General features: G+C 41.2%; 1 protein-coding gene across 1 annotated transcript in view; it reads left to right on the top strand.

Annotated features, from left to right (window-relative positions):
• The window catches only part of AP1G1 (adaptor related protein complex 1 subunit gamma 1), a 707,422-nt gene that overhangs the window by 478,922 nt on the left and 214,573 nt on the right, over positions 1-13,927 (top strand). The window lies entirely within an intron of this gene.

Below are 13,927 nucleotides of genomic sequence, written 5' to 3' on the forward strand. Positions count from 1 at the left end.
CTCAGTGAAACAGCAGTGCAGTATATGGGCTGCTACCTGTTGAAAGCTCAGGCCTGGCTTACACATTGATTCTTCTACATTTAGCTGCAGTGGCCACATTCTTACTCAACAGAGAGCTGCTCTTTTTTCAGAATCCCTGTTGTTAAGGCTTTCATGGAAGCGCTCACAAGGGTTATCCATCCCAGGATACCACCAGTCCCATCCTGGAATCTCAATGTAGTCCTCACCAGATCTATGAGGGCCATCCATTAAGCCCCTTAATTCTTGCCATCTACAATGTTTATTCTTGAAGGTAGCCTTCTTAGTTGCCGTCACTTACTTTAAACAGGAAATTAAAATTCAAGCGCACACTTTATAGGAACCTTTTTTCAAAGTACATGCTGACAAAATAGTCCTTAGAACTAATACAAAATTTATACCCAGGGTGATCTCTTCTTTCCACCTTAACTAGACAATTGAACTACCTGTGTTCTTTCCACATACAAAATCAGTAGCAGAGGTGGCACTTCACACACTGGACGAAAAGAGGGCCCTCCTGCACTACATTGCACAATTTTGTAAAACGCAACAGCTATTTGTAGCTTTGTCAAAACCACTGTAAGGTAGTGTCATTTCAAAGGCAGGGATAGCTCAAATGTATTCAAACCATTTGTGCCAAAGCCAAAAGACCGTTCCATGCACTGTCAAGGCTGCAATCTACACGCAAAGAAGCAGCTTCAATGGTTCTCTAAGGCAACATTCCAATACCACACACATTCCCCAAACATAACTGTGTGGATGTCCTAGCGAGATACCAAGCCCAAGTGGACCAAGCTGTCCTGAGTACACTTGTAATGTTCTGCAACATCCTCCAGATAGCCTATGCCTGTTAGGAAGAACTGCTTTAAAGTCTATGCAGAGCATGTGTATCTACTGCTACACATGTAATTTACGTAATATGTTACCCTATAAGCATCTGTTAATGGCATGTAGTGCTGTAGATTCACATGAGCCACCTTCTTCTTTGGATGTCTTTGGTTGTTGCACATAACTGTTCCCTTAACATTTCTTGTCTGTTACATAAGCATCTTTACACATTCTTATGCTTTATCTCCATCGTCACCTTCCTGTGGGAAAACATTCTAACCATGGAGTTGATGCCCAAGCGCATTGCCAATTAAGCGAGGATTCACTACACCTCATGACTTGAAGGACTCCATCAAACAAAAACAAGTACTACACGTCTTAGCCCAACTCTAGATGGCAGGAGCATGCAGAGCATGTGAATCTACAACATTACATGCCACACACAGATGCTTGACAGGGTAGGATTTTCAATATTATGTACATATGTATCCATTTTATTTTTCTCTTAACAAATAAAGGTTATCGTGGCCTTCTTTTTAGGTCAAAATGTCAGTTTAAACATAACATTTTAAACTCAAAATAAAACACTGAAATTCACCAGTTAACTGAACTAACTATAACTCGTGCACCCGCCATCCACAGTGTTGCCGTCAGCGATGTAATTTCATAGGTCCTCAGTCATGTTATCAGTCATCATAGAACATCATGAGTGATTTAATATGTGAGGTCATAAGCAGTACATGGTTATAGATATTAAGTTAACTATAACTTCTGAATTGCAGTGTTTTTGTTTAATTGGTGTAAAATGCTAACTTTAAACTGACATTTTCAACTAATGTCACTTCAAACTTTGTTTTATTTTAAGTGAATTTCTGTTTTTATTTTTTAATGTAAAGTAAAATTGTATTACCATACTCAACTATAGGATCACTTTCACCTTTATTGTTTTCTGTACATTTCTAACTGTGCCAGTCTGCAGCTCACGGGTGAATTGTGACTGGTTTGCAGCAGGACCTGGCCACCCAACAATACCCAGACATCTACACCCCCTCCCCCTTTTTGTAAATGGTTTTCCAATCCTGTGAGACTTTTGCAGGAACCTTTGTTCTTCCAAACACCCCCATCTCCACTACCTATTATTATTATTATTGATTTTATTAAGTGTGACTGTTATCCTAGGGTATTGTGGCCCTGACTAACTTCACATTAATCACTTCTGACTGTATGGACTGGTTTTGAAAGCCTTACAAAATCGTAATAAGCCTGGAATGCTACAAAGTGATAACTATATTTTATTCCATAATCAAGAATCCTGAACTGTAAAAGCTCTGCCTCCCGTTATTCTTTTGAATGTTCAGCAGGTTGGGTCCAGCAGAACGTAGTGGTTTTGCAGGATTGTGACAAGAACATTTATCTTGGAGGTAGATTGGTCCGGTCTGTTGAATGGGCTGGTGCACTAACAATTTATAGGGGATTCTATTAGGAGAAGAGAGCCAATGTAGTCTATCCAGGGCAGTGAACGCAGAAGAACTACAGGGAAAAGACAGTCAAGCATGCAGTTGTGGTTGGAATTCTATAGTTATTTCATAATATAATCAGGGGTTCCTCAAAAACAGTGAGTTTGTATAATCAAGTCTACTCAAGATGGTTGCCTGAATGAACATAGGCCTTGGATGTTGTGGTAACAGCTGAAGCATTTTATACAAATATCTCAATAATGAAAATCAGTTTGAAGAGAAATCTGGTACCAGGTTATCTTTGGTTTTCGGCAGTGTATTTTTTGAGGGAGAGTTTGGTGTCCAAAGTACATCCAAGTGATTTGACATTCAGTGAGAGTGGAGTTTCGAATCTGTCAAGGTTTGTCATTGAGTCAGGTTTGTACTGTATCTTTTGTCCTGTTCTTCGCAAATAACTCCAGTATTGGAACTTTCATAGATTCACATGCTTGAATCCTTCCCTGTCGTCGAGATGGGAGTCCCCAGTGTTCTAAAATAAAAATATCAGTCTCTAACATAGTAATACATTACATGCATAAGCTGTTTAGATTAGTGTTCCTCTAGAACCCTCCTGTGAAGAGCTTCCTTCCTCAGATTTTCCACCGCATGTCGTGCTAAGGGAGTCTCCCCTGAACTCTGCTCAGCTTTCTCTCACAGACATTCTTTCCGAGGTGATTTTGGACGATTATTCTACAGCTTCAATCAAACAGGTGGTTCAAACTGACCAGAATGTCAGATCCCAAAAAAGGGGCTGTTCAGACTGTGTACTACCTGTATGAAAAAAGGCTGCATATTGACAACCCTCATGATGACTGCATCTACTGTCTCTATCCAAACCATAAAACTAGACACTGTAAGGTATATGCTGTTCATTTTCTTCCAAAACTTTGAAAGATAAGGAAAGTTAGTCTTCTGTGGCCACAGAAGTTGAAAACAAGAGTTGACCCGGTTTCTGAGGATGATAGTGCCTCCTCTTCTCTGTCACTCACCAAAACCCCTGTCAAACGACACATTGAGGACGACGTGGAAGGGTATCCTAAAAAAGCAGTCAAAAAATCTTCAGAGGGCTCCTCAAAATCTAAAAGCCCACTCAAGAAGCATTCTGCAAAATATGTAAAATCAAAGGCATCTCCTGTATCTGCAACACAGAAGCAATTTCAATCTGAGCCCCCAATGCCGCCTCCACAGGTGAAACAGATAAAAAAAAACCATCATCGGCTCCATCGACGATGAGATAGTCTACGACGTCACCGTCGACAACACACACATCAACAACACCTACGATAGTTACCATTTCCATGTCGACGGCAGCATCTGCAGCATCCTCGTCGACTGAAGTCACTACACCCCCAATATCACCATTTCCTGAGGGTAGTGGGCATAACCCTGTCTCAGAGTCCCTAATTCTGCCAACACCAAGATGGCATTTTTTAAAATTTTGTGTTCACATCAGGCAATTTCAGCTTAGGGGTGGGACCGACCTCAGGGTTAGACACACCTATATGAATACTAAATTTCGCACCGGTCCCAGTGCCAATGGGCACTTGGTCAGAAGGGTCGGCATCTCTCCTTTGAGGAAAGCCAGATCTGCATACTAAGGATGGCAGGCTTCTTTGAAGCCCCCTCCTTTGGAATGCAGTTTCGCAGGTCATCCTGTTGGGCGAAGTATGTGAACACTTCTCAGAGCAGGCATTGTGCCTGACTGCCTGAGAACAAAGACTCTCACCCTTGGGGGTCAGATGCACATCTGGTGGTGGCAGGATGGCTTTAAATAGCCAGTCTGCACAATTGTAGTTTTTCAGGGGGCACCTCTAAGATGCCCTCTGGTTGCATGTATTAATAAAGCCGTCACTGGCATCAGTGAGGGTATATTAATATATGAAGTTTGCTACCAAACTTCTCTATTTTCAGTGAAGCCCATCATGTAGCTGGGGAACTCGTATTGTCCAGCACATGCATTGAAATGGCTTCTCTGTTCACTCACTTTATCTAAAAACCGACAGACATAGCAAGGCCATATTTGCTCTTGCAGATATACCATCACATGTAATATAATGCATAACGTTTTAGGGCTGTCAGGACTGATGTAGGAGAGTGACTTATATATATTGCATGCAGTATTAGGGGACAAGGCATACAGGCTTTGTGCCATGTTGGTTTTTCACTTTTAGCTGCACCAAGACCAAGGCCACTGGAATTATGTGATTGTGCAGCTGTGGCAACTTTCTCATAATTATAGATTTGCCACAATTCCCATATAATCCTTCTTCTGCCACATAATCTACAGATTTTAGCAATTAAAAAATGTTTGTAGCTCAAACCGTTCAAACTTTTACTGAAAATGCAGTGACACGTGTTTCTGCGCAATTGAAGGCACCTTAGCAAAGCTGGACTGGTCAACTTTCTGATGCGTATTGCTATATGTGGGTGTTAAGTGGGTACTAATGAGGTGCACCCAATATTCAGACAGTGTTACCAAGTTGAAATGTGATGAAATAATGAAGTAATACTTTTACAAAATGTGCTGCATTATGCTGCCTAATTTGCGTTTACTTGCTGCATAATTTACTCAACCCTGACACATAATTTGACCCTCTTCTGCCGCATAACTCCTGTGGACCTTACCAAGACACACAGCCTTCAGTGGCAGTCTACATGTGCTAGGTGAGGGGTCTCTCAGGGTGGCACAATACATGGTGCAGCCCTTGGGGGGACCCTTTTTGGTACCCGTACCATAGGAACCAGGGGTACCATTTACTAGAGATTTAAAAGAAGGCCAAAGGCATTGTCAATTAGGGAACAATTGTACAAGTTTTAGGGAGAGAGATCTGGCACTGGGGACTTGGATAGAAGGTACCCAGTGCATTTTCAGTCAGAATTGCATCATGTACCCAGCAAAAAGTGGGGGGCGGGCACTGTGTCAAAAAGGGGCATCTTCCTACAGTCTCACTCCACCATGTCTGCTCAAAATGTGTTTGGTGGAAGCACCACTGAACTAGAGTTCTTTATTTGTTTCCACCTGTAACCGTCCTTTAGGGTTTGTATTCATCCATGACTATAAACGTTGATATGTCCGGAATGGTTATGGTTTAATAGAAGGTTTAGGCAATTAAGGGATCGGGATGACGTCTCTCTGGCTATGGAGCTGGGCCCCATGCTGGGGTGTGAAGGTAGGCTATTTTCTCTGGAGAACTCCATTGATAATCATAAGCACTGGATAGTCCTACTCATGTGCGGGAATCCCAGACCACGTCTCCAAAAGTGCTGCGCTTTCCTTCAGAAAGGCCAGTTTGTAAGATATAATTTTATAACATTTTTGCTGCCTATAAAATAAGCTATATTGGCCAGTTACATTTAATTTACTTATAAAAAGACCAAATCAGTAATAAATAGGAACAATTATCAAAAAGAGATAATCTTCCCTTAACTCGCAAACTAAATAAACTTCTCTTATCTTATTCACAAACATTTTTCTAAAGGAAATGGGAAAAGGGCAATATAGACACATAGGCTGCAGCTATGCTGACAGTGCACCTTAAATGGTTCACAGCCCTCCAGTATCACATCGTGCCCAGCAGGTGGCCGTTACCTATGTTCTTTTTTTTCTGGCTCCTGGTGACAGGATTGTGGAGCACTGAGCTCTGCCTTTTTTGGCTTTTTTTCCCAACAAAAATCTATACAGATTGCAATCCATCCAGCATCACTCAACATCTTTGCGTGCCTTAAGTGTTTGTGTAATTTTCTGACGGATCCAAAAAGATGAGAAGGCCAGAAAAAATACAATGTTCCAGTTCGACGTTGAGGCACGAGGTGCAGTGGCATCCTCTGCCTGTTAAGAACTGGGTCGATGTTGAGGCACACAGAATCTTAATTTTCCATCTCTAAATCTGCTGATTGCATTAGAATAATGAAGGCAAACAGACTTCCAACAACTTCAGATTCAAAATATTCAAGAGCGCATTCACCATCAGCAGTTCTCATTCCAGATTTTCCACAGCCTTCTCTGTCTCAACAAGTTTCCCCAGCAACTTCTCCACTGCCCTCAGATCCTCCTCCTCCTCAGACTGTGGTTCCTTCGGGGCCTCATACTCCGGTAAGCCCACTGTTAACACCAACAAGACCTAAATCCCCTCCACCAAAGTCCAGATCATGTGGCAGATCGAGAATAAGTTCAATACGTCATTGTAGACAAGACTTTTTTTGTTGTTGTTAAAACATTCATCTGGACATAGACACACAAATAGGAATCCAGGATGAATTGCTATTCCACAGTTAATCACATGGACTCAAGGCTGCTTTGACTGACTCTCCTCCAACAAGAGTGTCACCAATTTACTAAGTTAATACGTTTCAACAGCTACTCATATGGGAACCTACAAAACTTAACATTCTGTGGCCAGCTCCCACAGTGGCATATGTGATTTTTGTAACTCTCCGGCAAAGTTCATCAAGATCATTCCTATCATTAGTTCCAGGCTTATGAGAGCCAACTATAGAGCTTTCTTATGCCAGCTTCAGCAAAAGCAGCACCATCGAGGTTCCATTAAAAAAAAACCAGATCTCCTGAACATGACCCATTATTTCTATGTTCAGAGCTTCTCCGGATTCTGTGGTGATCTTGGCTGCAAAAAAAGTCCATGCTACTAATCCTTCATTTACAGTCCCACTAGACAAGGAGAGTAGGAAACTTGACTCAGTGGGGCGTGAAGGATGTGGTACAGTATCTACAAGTATGAAATCTGCAAGTGTGACTGCCCTCCTTGGCATTTTTGACCTGTCTTTATGGGACTTCCTCCAGCAATTTGTGGGTGATATTGAAACACTGAATGAGGCCATGATGATCTCTAACCAAGTGATCAGCACTGCTGCTGATTTATCTTTGTTAGCAGCACTTGGTTATTACCATGGATTAGGCTTAAGAGAACATTCTTGACTTTTGCAGCCCATGGGTGTCTCAGCCAAGGATTATCCTTCTACCCATCTCTGGTACAACTTCATTTGGAAGTGATACAGATGGTATGACTAGCATGAAAGCAAAGATGGAAGCCCTAAAAGCTGTTGAACTGAAGACATGTAAGGAGCAGAAGAAACATTCTTACTGGCTGTATGAATGCTGCTTTTACCCTCCAAGGCTTCAACATTCTCAGAGGCCCCAAAGCCACCAACCTCAACAACAAACGCTTTTCACGAAACAGCAAAGCAACAGCTGAAAGGGAAGTGTGACCCCGTGGGTCCAACATATGAGTCTTTGTCTCACCTTCTTTTGTTGCTCACTCTGGTAGTGGTGGGGAGTATATACTGTGTCAGATTCATCCATTTTCCGACAGCTATAACAACAAAAACATCCACTCAACATCTGGAGATGCTTCAAAAAGAAGTAAATTTTATTTTTCAAAAGCAAGCGGTGGAACCTGTACCTTTTCCACAAAAAGGAATGGGAATGTATTCCCTTTTCTTTTTGGTTAAAAAGAAAGGTCCAAATAATGATGACAGACCCATCCTAGATCTGAAAGTTGCAAACAAATGGATATGGAGAGAGAAAATCAGAATGCTGTTATACCAAATTTATCTTCACTCCATCAAAGGGTCTGGCTATGCTCTGTAGAACTATGGGATATGTACTTCCATATACCAATGGCAAGAAAGCACTGCCAAGTCCTTGAGATTCATGGTCGAAGATGGCTACTCTCCGTACAGAATACTTCCTTTCAGCCTAAAGTCAGCCCAAGATCTTTTTCAAAATGCATGACTGTGGTCGCCACTCATCTCCGGAAACTCAAGATCTTAGTCTATCCATATCTAGATGACTGGCTAATCAAGGCTTCAACACACCAACAAGCTAGTCAACATGATCAAATAACTGTTTCTAGTCTCATTCACTTAGGACTTCACTTCAATCATGAAAAATTAACCTCACAGCCTCCTCTTCATTATCTAGAAGTGGAGGAGAGACTGTTATCCATACATTTTAAATGTTGATCTCTAATGAAAACTTCCCATCCAACAGCGAGACAAATGTCATCTGTATGTGGCTCAATGGTATCCTGTATCTTTCTAACACCAAACGCCCGACTCCATATGAGGTTACTGAAAGAGTATCTGGAAGACCAGTAAAGCCAATATTCAGGCAATTGGGAAGACAAGATCACCCTTTCTGACAGGGAAGCAATCTCTCAAATGGTGGTATCAACCAAAAAATCTCCTCCTCAGAATTCCTTTTCATCATTAGGTCTCATCACAGAAAATAGTGACCTATGTCTCCCTTTCGAGTTGTGGTGCAAACATGCTTTGTGTCCACGTACAGGGAATGTGTTCCTCAAAAGAAATGACATAACACATCAACCTATTGGAACTGAGAGCTGTTCATGAAGCCTTGATGTCTTGCAAACCCTCTTTCAAGACTCACTCTTTGTTCAGATGGACAGCACAGCTATGATGTAATATCAGAACGTACAAGGAAGATCAAGGTCAAGAGCCTTCTCATTAGAAGCCCAATCAATCTGGGATTGGTTGCATCCAGAAACCTGAGGATCACTGCAGTTCATTTCATGGGTATCCAAAACACTCAAGTAGACTCACCTAGCAGATGTATTCAAGAAAATTACAAGTGAGTCCCCAATGACTCATTTATTCACGACATCTTCTGCACCTGATATTTGCCTCATATAGACCTCTTTGCTATCACAGATAACACAAAAATGCCCAGACTTCGCTTTGCGGTTCTACCAATCAGGGACAATGAAGAATGCCCTATGGATCAACTGGTCTGGCAAATTTCATTACACTTTTCCACAGATACCCATAATTCCAGCAGTGTTCTTCAAGCTGTGTTACTCAAGAGCCAGAATGATTTTACTAGCTCTGGAGTGGCCACAACAGTAGTGGTCTTAGATCTCTGTTGTACATGCCTGAACTACCACACATGAGTCTGCCATGCAGACCGGACCTTCTCATCAAGTTCGGAGGCCAGATAGTTCATACCAACCCTTTATCCTATGATTTCGCAGCCTGGCTCCTGAAAACCTCCAATATGGACATGTAAGCCCTTCAATAAGACTGTATGAACATTCTAAAAGAGGCTAATCGTCCATTCACAAGAGCCTCTTACTCAGTCAACTTAAAGATTTTGTGTCTGGTGTTCTAAAGTTTTGACGCAACCACCTACCAAGAGGAAGCTTTACTACTGTATTTTTTCATTTTGCTACACCTGGTTACAGTTTTCCTCTATTGATGTTCATTTGACAGCTATTAACTGCTTACAGAACTAGTCCTTTACAAACCTCTTTTTTCAAGATCCCAGTGTTAACATTAAAAGAACCAACCCCCCCCCCCCCCCCCCCATGCATCAACCTCCTGGGAGTTCAGCATTGCACTTCCTTGTCTGTTTGCCTAAAATTGTTTCAGATTTTCATGTTAACCAAATCATTAATTTTTTAGAAGAGTTTTAAAAGTCTACCTGGACAAATCTCAGGATAATCATAAGTCCAAACAATTGTTTATCAATTATGGCTTTTACATGCTGTTTTACTGGCTATATCTAGATGATTAGTTTTGTGTATTCTGTTATTCTATCAAAACGAAAACTAAACCTTAGCTGGTAGGCCGGTAGCCCATTTCACCATAGGTAAATCTGCGACAATTGCTTTAATGAAGAATATTCCTATTGCCCAAATCTGCAAAGCAGCCACATGCAGGTGTGTTCCCACTTTTCCAAAACATTCTCGATTCAGATGCTAGAACAGATGCTCAAGTAGAACAAGCTTCTTTAAGGAATCTCTTTGTTTCTTCTGTAGGTCATTGTTTCCTCTTCCACCAACTTTTTAGGGATGGGTTTGCTAGTCTATTAAGTGCTTATGATTATCAGTGGAAAATTCTTTGAGAGAACTATTGGTTTCTCACCTGTAATCCTAGTTCTGTCTCGAGAATCTCCATTGAAATCATAAGCAACCCTCCCTCCTCCCTGAAGGAAGGGACAAAAACAGTAAACAGACGTTCTGATTTACAGTAGTTCATCTCTCTATGGCTCTGTGAAAAAGAACTGAGGTAACTCCTTCCCACCGGGGATGATGGGATACCAGAAGGCTGTGAAAGCTTAAAGGTGCAGCATCAGTTATTATACTAGCATAGATGTAGCCTACGTTTCTATATTGGGCTATTCCTTCTTCCCCTTTTTCCTTTAAAAAAGGCTATTGAATGAGATTTAAAATGAAAGATTATCTAATTTTTAGTTATGTTTCCTATTTATGATTATTGATTTTCCCCTTTTAAAAGTAAATAAAAAGTTATTGCCACATATAGCCTATTTATCAAGCTACCAAACCTTTTTTTTTTTTTTTAAATTATTTCTTAAACCTTGGCCTTTCTGAAGTACGGTGCAGATGTATACTTAAGAAGATATTTTAGAGAAGTACTCTGGGATCCCGCACGTGGGCAGGACTATTCAGTGCTTATGATTTCAATGGAGAATCTCCCGAGAGAGAACCAGGATTACAGATGAGAAACCATTCCTTCCTGATGCTCTGATACTGTGAATAGGGTGTTAAAGGCACCAAAAGGATGGAGTGGCACCTCACCAACATGATAAAGTTGATAGATTCTGCAGAGGCATGGCCCAGGAGATGTGATTTTTATCGTCTGGCTTGACAGTGCAGCTTTCGCCAGAGAATTATGTGAGCATCACTAGAGAGGGGCTTAGTCTCTGGGCACATGTTGGGTGCCAGGAGTACATGTTTCGGTTGAGCTGAAGTTTATGCTTCCACAAAAAAGTGCTTGCCCCACCACACAGCTGTGATCATTTTGTTTATTCAGTTGCTGAAGCTTGAACTTTCAGGGGCACACGCAGGAAATTGGAATGCCATTAAGGTGCCTTGAGGAACTAGATACTTGATTTTGCTTTTCCCTAGCAGCAGATGGGAGGAAGGCAGTCATTGCATTAACCTACATGGATTTTTGAGTCTTGCATGACAGTGCAACTGTCACCTGACCTTTTAACCTACACCAATATCATTCTTCGGTTCTTTGTTTTTACACAAATATATACCTATTCCTATGCTATTTAGCTGTAATGTTTCACATTACCATACAGCAGTCATTTAAAGCAGACTTTTTGACATTGCCAGTTCTTGTTTTGTCTTGGGATGCATAGATCTTGTGGCTCCTGGACAGACTCATTCATTTAGGGGTCTTCCATGTAGCTTTCTTCAGTCAGCTGGGCATTGTGGAGATCTTTGATTTGCGTTGATATTTATTTTAGTAGATGCAGTCCAGCACCACTTGGAAGTAATCTTTATCTCCACAGGTCACAGGACCAAAACGTCATGTAGGTAAGTCTTGGGACCACTCAGGCAGAGAGCAACAACCCCGTAGATCAGCTCAGGGCAACACATTTGCCCTTCACATGGAAGTAGAGTTCTTGGTAAATCCACAGGGACAGAATACTGGCTTGGTGGTCGGGGTTCATTATTTATGCCAATTAGATCTCCAGGAGTAGAAGCCATAGCAAACCAAACATCAGAAATATTTCAAATGTTTTAAAGCACCCCTGCTAAGATGAAGTGCCACTGCCCTTTACAGCCTATTTTCCTGGGTTTCCGAAGCAAAGTCCTTAGGCAGGCAGCTTTCAAATTTTCAGTGTGATGTGTAATTTTCTGCATCAGATTGGGGCCAGTAAAGGTCACCATTGATAGGTGACCAACAGCCGCCAGGTATGTGAGGGTTTAACAGAAATTTCCCTTTTATACAGTGAAACCAAAGGGAATGGGTTGGAAGCCTCCTCTTAAACATCATGTAGAAAAGGTTTCATGTGGTGGGTCATGAGCAGGGGTACACACAGACTGCCAAGCACATCGTGGGCAAAGGCAGCCTTTTTATTGTTTAGCAGTCACTCTGAGTCCCAAATGCATCCAACCCTTCACTCACATGTAGAACAAGCACAACCGCCTCCTCTTCCCTAGCCCCCCTCCCTTCACACGTGCAACAAAGGATAGGCAGAGGGTGCTGGTTGTTGGAGGTACTAGATGGACCTTTACAGATCCTGTAGTCTTTGCCCTCGAACCAAAACACATAAATCTTGTGCCCAAGGTCGAAAATCACTATGCTGCACCACCAGTGCACTCTTCACTTGGACAGCATCACCATGCTGGCAATTAGCCACACTCATCCATGATGTTTTTTTGGGGGGATGACCCATTGTCAGCACAGATAGTCTGTCAAGCTAGGATCTATGGAGTGTGTAATTTCAGTCCCAAAGGGCTTACCATGAGAAAGATCTCAGAATCCTTAGCATCCAGCACTCTTAGTACTCCATATGCAACAGAAAGTAGGGGCTACTTACACAATACTTTGTATCTCATAGGTTATTTAAAAATATTTGCAAACCTGAATGTTCACAAAGAGTTAAATAATGCAGTGCAAATACAATAATATCAGCCATGTCAAGGTACCCATAAGGCAAGAGGACAGTTACTCAGAGTTCATGCACAAACATGAAAGCTCGAGATACGCTGACCTTGGAGTGTCATGAGACACCTTTGGTAAAAGCTTGAGAGCACATGAGTCACAGCAAAGCTCCTAGGCCACTGTATTAGTCTTGCTGCCTTACTATCCTAGAATTAGATTGCTGTACTTATTCCATTAAAATGGACCTGAGAAGTAAGTAAAATTATAAACATTGATGTATACGTTGGTGTGGAGAGAGGAGAGCTGCTAGATAAGTTATTGAATTGTGAGACAACTTCACCTTTGTCCAGAGCAAGGCTGTTGGAAAGATACTTACTGCTGATCAATACCCAGTGCATTGAAATGTACATCTGGTTGGGGTGAGTCAGGCTTATCTTTTTCAGAGACCAGTGTGGCATTCCAGGACCCTCCCCCTAAATGCTGTGTGCTTTTTCGGTGCCAAATTGAGCTACCTGAAACAAAGAAAGAAGAGGGAGAGATGGTAGTCCTCTTTAGGTAGCACTCCTCTGTCTTGATCTGTTCTTAAACAAAAGTTTCATATTTATTTATTGTGAAACAGTATATAATGTCTGTATTAAAGTACTTACCCATATAATTGCCCCCACTCCAATGGCTATATTTAAATAGCTATTTGGTTTGGGATAAGATGCAGGTTTTGGAATTTAGTTGTTCTTTTGAGTTGGCAAGGGAAGCAGCTATATGACATAATCCGAATGCATTCTTAAACTGTTTACAACATATAACTTTGAAACGAAATTTGCTTTGTTATATAATTTTGTCACACATTTTAACAATTAGACGTCATAATGAAATAATGCTTTGAGGACATTTTCAGTTATCCAGTATATGGTTGACCCTCTTTGAGCATAGTGGCAAGTTACAGACTTGTGTAATGTATTTGTTTGTTAAATCAACATATAAGTGGTGCATTCTTTTTTTGGTCAAAATACATTTTGAGACTTTGATCAAAAATACTGAAGAATACAAAAATATACAAGATAAAAAAAATAAAACAAAACTACTGAACATTGGGTCTATTTCATAACTTTCCCAAAAGATTAACGCTGGAATACCTTTGGTTAGTCAATACCTATATTTCCTTAAGATAAGAGACGTTTTCTTTGTAG

This window comes from Pleurodeles waltl, chromosome 12 (genome assembly GCF_031143425.1).
Source record: "Pleurodeles waltl isolate 20211129_DDA chromosome 12, aPleWal1.hap1.20221129, whole genome shotgun sequence".
In the NCBI taxonomy this organism is placed as follows: Eukaryota; Metazoa; Chordata; class Amphibia; order Caudata; family Salamandridae; genus Pleurodeles; species Pleurodeles waltl.